The 13,316-nt window shown below is 51.3% G+C and overlaps 1 long non-coding RNA gene across 5 annotated transcripts in view; it reads right to left on the bottom strand.

Moving 5' to 3' along the window:
- LOC144297837 (uncharacterized) overlaps positions 1-760 on the bottom strand; it is a 34,638-nt gene extending 33,878 nt beyond the window's left edge. For 2 of the 5 annotated variants that reach the window (XR_013364750.1, XR_013364710.1), the window contains exon 1: positions 594-756. This is a non-coding gene — a long non-coding RNA (uncharacterized LOC144297837). Of the gene's footprint in view, positions 1-593 lie in introns of all 5 variants that reach the window. The other 3 variants (XR_013364743.1, XR_013364702.1, XR_013364751.1) reach the window with 3 other exon arrangements.
- Between the last annotated feature and the right edge of the window lie 12,556 nt (positions 761-13,316).

Below are 13,316 nucleotides of genomic sequence, written 5' to 3'. Positions count from 1 at the left end.
CTCCCAGCTTTGCCCGGGGAGTCGCGGCGCCATTCAAGCCTTCCGTTCCCACCCCCACCCTCCCCCGCCCCCGCCCCCGCCTCCGCGCGCTGCCAGGCTCGTCCAGAGCGACCAACGACCTGGGAGGTGGCGGCGAGCAGCGGGTTGGAAGCCTCGCAGGCAGCTCTGAGCTCAGGGATCCAGGCTGCTTTGGGGAGAATGGAGAGCTAAGGAGATGGGGGCGTCTACCCCCCGGGCTGCAAGCGTTGGCTCTAAGCAAGTGTTGGTTCGGCTGAGGGTATCCACGCCGGACTGACCGGTCCCGGGGACCCCATGGAAGCTGGGAAGGGATATTTTAGCTAGGAGAAAGGTGTGCCTTTCGGAGCGAGGGTACCCTCCAGGCTCGGTCCGGCTTCTCCAAGACCCAGTGCTGCCTTCCCCCTCCCCCACCCGCCCTGGGCGGTGCACCTGCGAACTCCGAGCGCTGGGCGGACGGCGCCCCGGAGCCGCTGTCCAAATGCTGAACTCGCCCTCCCGAGAGGCTGGCTCCCGACGCCCGGCTTCCCACCGCTCCGCGGCACCCGCAAGGGAAGGCAGGGGCTGGTGGGACTTACTGCGCGAAGCTCCGGGAAACTTTGGTGCTTCAGGATGGTAGAGGCAGGCTCCAGGGGAGGAGGCGAGTGGTCAAGGCGCCTTGTCGGTCGCCCTCCCTCGCCAAACCACAGTCTTACCCGCGCGTCCCGGCCGCTCGCCCAGGGTCCCCTCCGCCTACGTGTTTCTCCCGCCTCCACAGCAGGGGAGGTCCCTCCGGCTGAACTTGTCAGCGAGTCTCACCATCCATCACGAGCCAGACAGACAGGCCAAGTTCACGAGCAACGCTGTTAACTCCTTGCAAACCGAGCGCCTCCCACCGGAGGGAACCGCCTAGCTGGGGCGTGCTATCTAGCTCCGATTCCAGAGGCAGCGCTTCCAAGAAGCAGTGGCCCTTACGGCTTTTTTCTTCTTCCCTACTTCTCTCTTTTCTAAGCAACTTGAGGAAAGGGCTCGGAGAGGGAAAGAGGATGTCTCCCCCTCTAATACACATGCCCCACCCCAATGTCTTTCCTGACCATTTCTCCTGTCATTTTACTTACTCCTTCGGTCTCCATAATCTCTCCAGATTCTCCTCTTCTAAATTGGTTGGATATCAGTGTAACTCACTACTTTTCTAAATTTCTTCCCCTTCTTCCATTTTGTGACTGTGCTCATTGTAGAAAAATTGGAAAGTTCAGAAAAAATATAAGAGATAATAATAATTGGCCTTAATTTCTACACCTAGAAGCCTGACTCGAAAAGAAAAGAAAAAAGAGAATATTCTCATTAGAAGAATCTAGATTGCTGCTTGTATGAGGTGGGGAGAGCAAACAGGCTGGGGATACCCAGCCTTTCTAAACTGGTTGGGAAAGGAAGAACAAAAATAAATTCTGAGAAAGGGATCAGAAAGAGAAACCTGTCTAGAGAGATAATGCCAGAGAGGCCTCGCAGAGACCCAGCGTTAGACCCAGGGAGACTACATTTACAGTCTCTGCTGGGGAACCAGAACAGGACCCACACACTCCTTTCCCCTTCTCCACCTTTTGACCCTTACTCCAGCCCCCGAAGCCCAGAGAAGCTTCTCCCAGGCCTCCTGGGCAGCCTAGCTTCAGAGCCTGACCCAAAATGCAAGTCTGAGGGGGATGGGGAGTCTGGGGAACCCCGGTCATCTCCCGGAGCACTTTCTCAGCCTCTCCCTGTGGTCAGGCAGACTTGGGCCACTCCTCCCTCCCCCCATATCCTATTGAATTCCTGGCGTCTGGTAGCTGGCGGCAACTAGGGCGACCTACCAACTTTTCCCCTGGGCATTCTCTCAAACCCCCCCACCCCCCAGGGCTTTCTTTTCTTTTCCCTTCGCTCTCTTTGAAAGGAGGCACCCAGGCCCAGAACGTGTTCTGCAGTTTAACTACTTCCAAATTCTTTGTTCAGGTCACCCCGGGACTCCATTGTCCGCTATTGAGAGCTGGAGCGGGCGGGCGGGTGCGCCTCTGCCCGGCAGGCCTGAATCCATTAGGCCGCTGCTCTGGCCCCTGCGGCCCATTGAGGCGCCCGCCAAACCGGGCGCCAGCAGCCCCCTCCCATCCTCTCCACTCCCGCCCTCAGCTGCCTTTTTTGGATGCCGCCACAGAGTCACAGAATGCTGCTGGTCCACGACAGGGTTATCTGGGTCTCACCCTGGTTGGAGGGACTGGATCACAAGTGCAGGCCTACTATGATTTTGGTTGACTCTGTCCAGGCCTTCACACCCTCATTAGAGTCCTGTCCAAATCCTGTTGTCTGCCCCTTGGTGCTTGGACCTGCTGAGCAGCTGTTGGGGAAGCAGTAGCCCTGACCGCAATGGAGGTTGAGGGAACAGTCAGCGGCACACTTCCTTCTACCTCTCCAGCCTCCAAGCTGCTTTCCTACAGCCTGGATTTCCCCTTCCTCTTCCCTCAGGGGCCAGATCCCTGCTTCCAGTTAAGGGAAGCTTCCCTGAGTTAAGGGAATGAAAGGAGGCAGTCCAGTTTCGGGGGAGTGCCAGCCCTATGTTGTCCTCAAAGGCCAGTTTCACCAGCATAGCTACTCTTCCCCAGCTGGGAAAAGGATCAAAGGATCCTAGGGTGCCAGGGCTGGTGCCAGGGCTATCTGTCTCCAACACCGCGCTCCCTCTCCCACCATCCTGCCGCAGGACCCCCGGAGACAGTGACAGTGAGTCCCCCAGGGAGTTCAACCCCTTGCTGTCCACCTGGGGGATGGAGCTCCAGCACCCTGTGCCTCACTGTGTGCCTCTGTGAGTGTCCCCCAGGTCCTGAACAAAGATGTGTGCTCTCAGAGCTAGTGAAAGGCCTAGAAGAGACTGCACTTTCAGCTTGAACCCACTTAAGACCGAGGTTCAGAGGTGCCAGCATCCTTAGGAGGAATGTCCAGGAAAGGGTCTGTTGTTGCTAATGTATCTTTTTTTTTTAATTTTTAAAATTTATTTATGATAGTCACAGAGAGAGAGAGAGAGAGAGAGAGAGGCAGAGACACAGGCAGAGGGAGAAGCAGGCTCCATGCACTGGGAGCCCGACCTGGGACTTGATCCCGGGTCTTCAGGATCGCGCCCCGGGCCAAAGGCAGGCGACAAACCGCTGCGCCACCCAGGGATCCCCTAATGTATCTTTTTTTGGGAGCTGGAGATTCCTTCGCTCAGCCCCCATCCTCTCCCTCCTACTCCGGGGTTATGGGGTCACTGAGTCTAGGGCAAGCATCGATAGATGCCCAGCCCTAAAGGACACTCAGGTGAGTGGTCAGGCCGCCCTGTCCAGTTCAAGAAACGGCCATGCCCTCCCCAGGAGCTAAGCTCCAAGGCAGAGCCTCAGAGGAGCCCAGGGGCAGGGCGGGGTGGGGGTACTAGGGTGGGACCCCTCACTCGAGAAAGGTCGCCTATGGGGGCACGGGGCCGCAGAGGAAGAACACTGGACAGGGAGGGAGGGCGGCCACCGCTGCATAGTTACCGCTCCAGAGCGCCACCCCCCCAACTCGGACCCCTAGGCCAAGACCGCAAGAAACTAGGGGTGGGGAGACTTCCCACCCCTAGGGCCACGGCCTAAATGGGTAGCGGAGGAAGCCAGACTGGCCTCCCCTGAGGTCTCTGCGGTGCCTCCCTGCATGCCCCCCAGGCAGCCCTCCCCATCCCCCCACCCCCGTTCCAGATCTGAAGCCGGGGAGTGTGAAGCCCGCGCACCTCCAAGGCCTGGTCGGACTACGCTAAGGCTCTTGCAGGACAGAGGAACCCCTGAGGGTCTCCCAGGCTTCCACCCCTTGTCCTCCTCCTTCCGACCTCCCCACCCGTCTCAGGGACTCGGGTCTGCAGTCCTGACCTCGCGGCTCTCCGGTCCCAGAGCGCCGCTCTGCACGCTGTCCAACAGCGCCCTCTGGCGGTCATTCCTGGGAGATGCAGGCGCGCGGGGCTTAGGCGGCGGAGGCTGGGCGGAGTGGCCTCCCGCCCCGCCTAGGGGAGCTCTTTCCCGTCGGCATGGACCTGCGGGTTTGGGGTCTGGATAGACCGGACAGGGATGCAGGTCTACGGACGCCTGGGCAGCTCTTCCCTGCCGATCGGCTCCTCTCTGCCTCTCAAACTCCACGCAGAGCACCTGCTCATGTGCACAGGGCCCTCCCACCCATCAAGAACCAGAAACCGGGCGCTCATGGAAGTGGGAATATCAGTGAGTGAGCAGCTGGATGCCAGGCCTAAAGTCATCTCCTCTCCTACCTGAGGTTGAGAGTCTACTATACTTTTTTTTTAAAGATTTTATTTTTTTATTCATGAGAGAGGCAGAGACACAGGCAGAGGGAGAAGAAGCAGGCTCCATGAAGGGAGCCCAATACAGGACTCCATCCCAGAACTCCAGGATCAGGCCCTGAGCCGAAGACAGGTGCCAAACTGCTGAGCCACCCAGGCATCCCAGAGAGTCTACTATCCTGACCCCTTTAGAGAAGGTCCCTTGGAAACTGAGGTGGATGGAGCAGGTTCAGGACCTTCCTCAAGGTTCTTGCAGCCAGGCAAGCTGTGCCTCTTGTCCCATGGCAATGACAGTCTAGTCTACTTCCAGCCTCACCCTTCCCATCTGTGGCTTTCCTTTCAGCCAGGGTCCCTCTCATTTTTTTAGGACCTCAGAAAATTAAGAAATAAAAGCCCTTTCTCATCAGGCCCAAGGATCTGATGTTCCAAGGGTGAATGGGAAAAGAGCAAGTGGAAATGAGACGCTATGCAGGCAGGGCTGGGGATGTGGAATCTTTGAGATATCCCCCCCTCCCCAGACTCTCACCTCCAGCAGCAGGAGCATCTCTGCCACCCAGGCATGGTGATCTGCTTTCAATCTGGTCCTAAGTTTTGAGGGTTCTTGACATTCATTCACTCAACAAATACATACTAAGCTCCTACTATGTGCCAGGCACTTCTGAAGGCAAAACTCAAAGAGGGTAAGTAACTTGCTCCAAGTCACACATCTAGAAACTACTAGAGCCAAGTCTCAGCCTAAGGTATGGACCACCCTACCATGATTTCAGAAGTATCCTTTAAAAAAAAAAAAGATTTTATTTATTTATTCATGAAAGACACAGAGAGAGGCAGAGACATAGGCAGAAGGAGAAGCAGGCCCCTGTGGGGAACCCAATATGGGCCTGGATCTCGGAATCCCACCCTGAGCTGAAGGCAGATGTTCCACTGCTGAGCCACCCAGGCATCCCAAGTAGTGTCCAGTGGTATGTCATCCATACCACTGGGCACAGAGCCTTCTAAAATGTCAGGCTGGGGGCACTCAGGCAGCTCAGTCAGTCAAGCGACCAACTCTTGGTTTCAACTTGGATCATGATCTCAGGGTTGTGTGATTGAGCCCTCTGCACTGGGTGTGGAGCCTACTCAAGATTCTCTACCTCTCCCTCTGCACCTCCCCCTACTCACATGCATGTGCACATTTTCTCTCTGTAAAATCAATCATCAATCAATCAATCAATCAAATCTTTAAAATGTCAGCCTGATGATGTCTCCTCTGTGCTTGAAATCCTTCAGCGGGGTTCCACTACTTTCAGGAGAAAGCCCCAAGTTCCCCAGGGGCAAACAAGCCCCCTCGCTACCGCCCATGCCTAGTAACATGACCCATTGCGCCCTTTCTGTGAACCCAACATTCCTGCCATCCTAGATGTCTTCCATTTCCCCAAGGCCCAGATTCTGGCACCACTCAGTCCCTGCCTTTGTGTGCACTGACAGTCCCTCTACCTGTAATACTCTGCTCTCTTGAGTGTATTTATGATTGTGACTGAAAGTCTTCCATGAAACCTCTGACCTAGATGATCTGCTATTGCTCCCCCTGTCAGCTAAAGACCGGGGTGGGGGGTGCTAAGTGGCCATGTTTGAATCTTCTGCATCCTCCCCCCACCCCCACCCTGGCCCTCCTACTGACCCCTAGCCCAGCCAGGCTAACATCTGGCCCACCAGTCTGTCCTGAGCATTGAAGTAAGACCCAGGATGAGAGTCTACAGTGGGCCTGATGAAGGTGGTACTGTGGTCAGCCTAGGTGACAAAGGAGCAGAGAAGCTGAGAATGGAGCAGATGGGTAGAGAGGCCAGAAGAGAAAAGGCCATAGGGCACCAGAGAGGACCCAAGACTTTCCCAGATGGCTTCTGTCCCTTCCCTGGTAGGAAAGTCTTGTAGTAAGCCCCTTTCCATCAGTCTGCCTTGAGTAGGTTCTGCCTTGTGCCATTGCCAGCTCCCTGACCCAAACCCCATCCTCCCAAGTTTGGCTTTCCTCCCCTGTGTGGCCTCCAATCTTGGCAGCACCTGGCCTGTGTCAAGAGGACGTGGGCCCCTCTCAAGCATCACTCTTTGAGGAAGTGGCCTAATACCAACATTTCTGTGGTGCCAGCAGCAGGGGCGCCACCGTGTGGCAATTATGACAAGCACAGTTCACAGTGGCTCTGCTGCTGGCTCAGAATGATGTGATTATTGATGGACGTTCTAGGATTTACCTAGAGGAGAACACAGGCAACACCCTTTTTGAACTTGGCCACAGCAACTTCTTGCAAGATACATCTATGAAGGCAAGGGAAACAAAAGCAAAGATGAATTATTGGGACTTCATCAAGATATAAAGCTTCTGCAGAGCAAAAGAAACAGTCAACAAAACTAAAAGACAACCTACAGAATGGGAGAAGATATTTGCAAATGACATATCAGATAAAGGGCTAGTATCAAATATCTATAAAGAACTTAATTAAGCTCAACAGCAAAGAAACAATCCAATCATGAAATGGGCAAAAGACATGGAGAAATTTCACTAAAGAAAACATAGACACGGCCAACAAGCACATGAGAAAATACTCTGCATCACTTGCCATCAGGGAAATACAAATCAAAACCACAATGAGATACCACCTCACACCAGTGAGAATGGGAACAATTAACAAGACAGGAAACAACATATTTTGGAGAGGATGTGGAGAAAGAGGAACCCTCTTGCACTGTTGGTGGGAATGTGAACTGGTGCAGCCACTCTGGAAAACTGTGTGTGGGTCCCTCAAAGAATTAAAAATAGATCTGCCCTACGACCCACCAATTGCACTGCTGGGGATTTACCCCAAAGATACAGATGCAGTGAAACGCCAGGACACCTGCCTCCCAATGTTTATAGCAGCAAAGTCCACAATAGCCAAACTGTGGAAAGAGCCTTGGTGTCCATTGAAAGATGAATGAATAAAGAAGATGTGGTCTAGGGGATCCCTGGGTGGCTCAACGGTTTAGTGCCCACCTTCGGCCCCGGGTTTGATCCTGGAGTCCTGGGATTGAGTCCTGCATCGGGCTCCCTGCAGGGAGCCTGCTTCTCCCTCTGCCTGTGTCTCTGCCTCTCTCTCTCTCTCTCTGTGTCTCTCATGAATAAATAAATAAAATATTTTTTTAAAAAAAGAAGATGTGGTCTATATATACAATGGAATATTACTCAGCCATTAGAAACGACGAATACCCCCCATTTACTTCAACGTGGATGGAACTGGAGGGTATTATGCTGAGTGAAATAAGTCAATCGGAGAAGGACAAACATTATATGGTCTCATTCATTTGAGGAATAAAAAAAATAGTGAAAGGGAATAAAGGGGAAAGGAGAGAAAATGAGTGAAAATATCAGTGAGTGTGACAGAACATGAGAGACTCCTAACTCTGGGAAATGAATAAAGGGTGGTGGAAAGGGAGGTGGGTGGGGGGTTGGGGTGACTGGGTGACGGGCACTGAGGGGGGCACTTGACGGGATGAGCACTGGGTGTTATGCTATATGTTGGCAAATCGAACTCCAATAAAAATATACCAAAAATGTTATATGATTTATATTTTTCAGATTTACTCACAAAGTGAGAATTTGCTAGCATTCACGCTCACCAGGTGGGTATATCACACTAAACACTATTCTAGGTGCTTTGTTATTACTCTTCACAACTGCTTTATGCCACAGATGCTTTTACTCTCATTCAACAGATGGGGGAACTGAGGCACAGAGAGGTAAAGTAATTTGCCCAGAGTCATGGCTAGTCAGCGGCTAAACCAGAGTGAGAACCCAGAGTCCAAGTTCTTTACCACTATGTTACACTGCCTCTTATTTTTTTCTTAAAGATTTTATTTTTAAGTCATCTCTGCACCCAATGTGGGGCTCAAACTCATAACCCTGAGATCAAGAGTTGTACATTCCACCAACTGAACTAGCCAGGTGCCCCCACTACCTCCTAGTGATAGTTTTCTATTGTCCCATTTCCCATTCAAATAATCCAAATGTCCATAAAACCAACCAGCCAGTAGCTTACCAGACTCATAGTAAGTCACTCTCAGCTTGTCTCTATGACTGGAAGCTGAGTGCAGGAAGGAACCTGTCTGACTCATCTCCACATTCTCAGTTCCTGACACAGAAGACACAGTCAACATTTGATGCACCCTCTAGAGATAAGAAACTGCTGACATACTTTATAAGTTTCTGTTTATTTTCATTATTCCCATGGCAAATTCTGACACCTCTCTTCCTGGATACTGCAACAAAAGTCTTTGAATTATTACATATAAACATCCCACACAGTCTACCCCAGGGCAGGTTTTGGAGGGAAAGAAATGGGCTTCCTTGTGGACCATAAGTTTATCACAAGCCCACAATTTGGTGGCAAGGATGTGAACAAAGCTCATAAAATACCACATTGTACTGTGGAAAGCTAAAACTTCCTTATCTAGACTCCCTTGGAGCTCGTATTCTGGGTAGGAATTAGAATGCACTAACTGGAAGCAATGTGGAAGAGAAGATGAGGTGGGGACCCATCTTCTGGCTACCTTTGAGCAATGTGGGCCTTTTTCCCCCAGGATGGTCCAGTGCTCAGTTTTTAACTTTCTGAGTATGTATAGGCACATTCATAGTTGATGGTGGTGACTTTCTGATCCTGGATCACAACCACATTACTGTGTTCCTAAAGCCAACAGCTTCTTGAACCACCTCTTAATTCTCTACTTTCTAGACAGTGGTGGAAATAGAGGCTCCTCTGGCAAGGCAGTTTTCGTTTTTGTTTTTATTTTTTTAAATGTTATTTATTTATTTTAAAGATTTTATTCATTTATTCATGAGAGACACAGAGAGGTAGAGACACAGGCAGAGGGAGAAGCAGGCTCCATGCAGGGAGCCTGATGTGGGACTTGATCCCCAGACTCTGGAATCACGCCCTGAGCCAAAGGCAGATGTGCAACCACTGAGCCACCCAGCAGTCCCTGTTTTTATTTTTTAAATATTTTATTTATTTATTTGAGATAGAGAAAGAGAGAGAGAGAGAGCACAAGTGGGGGCAGTGGGAGGAGCAGAAGGAGCAGCAGACTCCCTGCTGAGTAGGGAGCCTGTTGCAAGGTTCCATTGCAGAACCCCAGGGTCATAACCTGAGCTGAAGGCAGACACCCAACTGATGGAGCCACTCAGGCACCCCTGTTTTTTTTATTTTTTATTTTTTATTTTTTTATTTTTATTTTTTTTAATATTTTATTTATCCATTCATGATAGACATAGAGGGAGAGAGGCAGAAATACAGGTAGAGGGAGAAGCAGGCTTCATGCAGGGAGCCCGACGTGGGACTTGATCCCGGGTCTCCAGGATCGTGACCCCGGCCAAAGGCAGGCGCTAAACCGCTGAGCCACCCAGGGATCCCCTGTTTTTTTTTTTTTTTAAGAGAGAGAGAGAGAGAGACTAGAAGGGAAGAGGGGGAGAGAGAATCTTAAGCAGACTGCATGCCCAGTGCAGAGCCTGACATGGGCTCAATCTCACAACCCTGAGATCACGACCTGAGCGAAACCAAGAGTCTATGCTTAACCGACTGAGCCGCTAGTGCCCCTGGCAGGCTAGCTTTGTAGCATTCTCAGAGTCATTCCTTGCATATCCAATCCACAACTGCTTCTCCAGTCCTTCTAACGGTATTATAATTGCTGGATTCCCTAAATTAAATTCTATTAAATTCCTTTCTGTTTAAACTACCAGAATAGTATCTGTTTCCTGTGCAGGTGCCTGATCGGTATCCTTTTTGTTCCTTTCTTTGTTAATTTCACAAGTGTTTCTTGAAAATAAGGCACAGAGGAGGCAGTGCGGTGGGTGCTCCTGCCAGTGAAATGGTAGACACAGCTCCAGCCCTCCCAGAGGCTCAGCCTGTGCTAGTCTCCCAAGCTGCGTGGTCCCACCACACTGGGGCACTGTGTTCAGGTTAGCTCTGAAGAGGACACCGTTGATTCTCTACTCAGATTGCTTCCCGTCCCGCTTACTGGATCCGTCCTTCTAGGCCCAGCACCTGCAGCCTCCTTAGGAGGATTGGAGTTTTGTCAGCTGCAGGAGTGGAGAGCTGATTTTCGGCCTCCCCTCCAGCTCCAGAGCAGCCCATACCAATGATGTCCTGTGCAGGAGTGTGAAAGCCCACTTCCCTCAAGGACAAACTCACACCCTGGAGACCTCTGTTGGGATAGGCTGAGACTGAGACTTTGCTGGAAATCCCATTCTTGCTTGTTTCTGCCCCTTCCCTGACCTGCTTCCCCTACACCCTTCCCAGTTCTCCTGGAGCACTTCAGTAGCATGCTGAGGCTTGCTTTCCGGTATGCTTTGGCAGAACCTGACCAAAGACAGCACATTCATTTAAAGGGGCATCGAAAAATAAAATAAAATAAAGGGGCATCAACTGACAGACTAAAGTGGCCAGTGGGGTCTTCGATCATCAGACTGTGTGAATAGACAAGGCCTGGAGAGAAACAACTGAGGAGCTACTTGCCCATTGTTCCGGAACATCTGAAGTGCAGGCCTGTGCAAAAGCAGGCGGGAAGTGGGAGGTGCCTCCGGAAGCCAGAACCGCCCTGTGGTGGCTAATTTTATGTCTACTTGGCAAGGCCATCATGACCAGTGACTTAGTCAAACATCAGTCTAAATGTTGCTGTGAAGATATTTTTAAAGATGTGATTAACATTTAAATTGGTGGACTTTGAGTAAAGTAGATGATCCCACATGATTTGGGTGGGCTTTGTCCAATCAATTGAAGGCTAGAAAGAGACTGAGGTCCCCTGAAGAGGAAAATTCTGCCTTTGGATTGCCTTTGGGCTCAAGGTTGCAACATCGACTCTGCCCTGGGTCTCCAGCCTGACGATCTGCCCTGCAGATTTTGGACTTGCCAGCCCCCAAGTCTCTATCTCTAGATGCTTAGATCTAGCATTCTCTCTCTTTCTCTGGCTCTGGCTCTCTCCAGTCTTCTCTCTCTATCTCTTTCTCTCTGCGCGCAAACACACACACACACACACACACACACGCACACATAACATGGGAGTTAGGGACACTGACCTCTGTGTAGTAAAAAATCCACATATAACTTTGGACTTCCCCAAATTATAACTAACTTGCTGTTGACTGGAAACCTTACCAATAACATACATAGAAGAGAAAAGAAAACATTACCAAGAAAATCATAAGGAAGGGACACTTGGGTGGCTTAGCGGTTGAGCGTCTGCCTTCTGCTCCTGGAGTGATCCCAGAGTCCTGGGACTGAGACCGGTATTGGGCTCCCTGCAGGGAGCCTGCTTTTCCCTCTGCTCTGCCTGTCTCTCTGTGTCTTTCTTGAATAAATAAATAAAATCTTTTAAAAAGATTAAAGATAGGGCGCCGGGTGGCTCAATTGGTTAAGCGTCTGCTTTTGGCTCTGGTCATGATCTTTGGCTCCTGGTTCAGCGGGGAGTCTGCTTCTCCTTCTCCCTCTGCCTCTCCCCCTCACTGGTGCTCTCGCCCACTCTCAAATAAATAAATAAAAATCTTTTTAGGGAGGAACACCTGGGTGGCTCAGCGGTTGGGTGCCTGCCTTTGGCTCAGGTCGTGATCCTGGGATCCAGGATCGAGTCCCCCATTGGGCTCCCTGTGAGGAGCCTGCTTCTCCCTCTGCCTCTCTCTCTCTCAGTCTGTGTCTCTCATGAATAAATAAAGAAATCTAAAAAAAAAAAAATTTTTTTTTTTAAAAGACAGAGAGACAGAGACAGACACAGGCAGAGGGAGAAGCAGGTTCCATGCAGGGAGCCCGATGTGGGACTCAATCCTGGGACTCCAGGATCACACCCAGGGCGGAAGGCAGGGGCTAAACCGCTGAGCCACCCAGGGATCCCCCTAAAAAAAAATCCTTAAAAAAAACAAAAACCTTTAAAAAATTAGCATCTCAAAAGAAAAAAAGCGTTCAAAGAAAATAATTGAGAAACCCGATGGTCCCGAAGATTGGGCAAACTAGCTCTGCCCGGGCACAGGGGAGAGCACTGGACAGACTGAGGAATGAAGTGGGGGGGGGGCGAGGCGGCCAGCCATTCAGTGCCATTGGTGGGCCAGAGGGCGGCTTTAGGCTCCCCATGCCATCCAGCAACCTTCTCTAGTCACCCAAAGAATAGCAGGAATCAAGATCATATGCAAAGAAGGGAAGACTACTAATTGGTCAAGTACTTTCTGCTACTGTGATCATCTGCTACTGTGTGTCCCCAGGCTGGGACTGTGTGGGTTTATTCACATCGTATCCTCCATGCTTGGCACAATTCTGGGCATGTAGTGGCCATTCCCTCCTGCCAGCGTCAGCACTCCACATTCTTTTTTTTTTTTTTTAATTTTTATTTATTTATGATAGTCACACACACAGAGAGAGAGAGAGGCAGAGACATAGGCAGAGGGAGGCTCCATGCACCGGGAGCCCGACGTGGGATTCGAGCCCGGGTCTCCAGGATCGCGCCCTGGGCCAAAGGCAGGCGCCAAACCGCTGCGCCACCCAGGGATCCCAGCACTCCACCTTCTGGAAGAGATGGTTTTTGCCTCGGCTGCCATAACAAAGTGCTACAGATGTGGTGGCTTCAACCACAGAAACGTATTTTCTCCAAGGTCTCGTGGTGTGACCAGGTTGGTGCCTTCTGAGACCACCGTCCACGGCTGCTAGGTGGCCACCCTTGTAGCCGGGGCGCAGGGGTGTGAGAACACGCAGCTCCAGGGCTCCCAGATAGACCAGGCTTGGCCACTCACTGCTGACGGAATCCAAAGGCAGAGAGGTGAAACAGGAAAGGCGTTTGTTTCCATAAGAGCAACAAGGGGGATGTGGGACCAGTGTCTCTTAAGACTGTCTCCAAAGTGCGAATGATACCTCCAGGTTTCTAGAAGGACAATGTAGGATGAAGGTAGATGGGCCCGCGCTGCATCCTGTGGGCAAGTGAAGGACAAATCTGAGAGTCAGTCACGGGCAGGGTCTTGTGG

Source organism: Canis aureus, chromosome 2 (genome assembly GCF_053574225.1).
Source record: "Canis aureus isolate CA01 chromosome 2, VMU_Caureus_v.1.0, whole genome shotgun sequence".
Classification (NCBI taxonomy): domain Eukaryota; kingdom Metazoa; phylum Chordata; class Mammalia; order Carnivora; family Canidae; genus Canis; species Canis aureus.
This window is presented reverse-complemented; position numbering and strand designations above follow the sequence as displayed.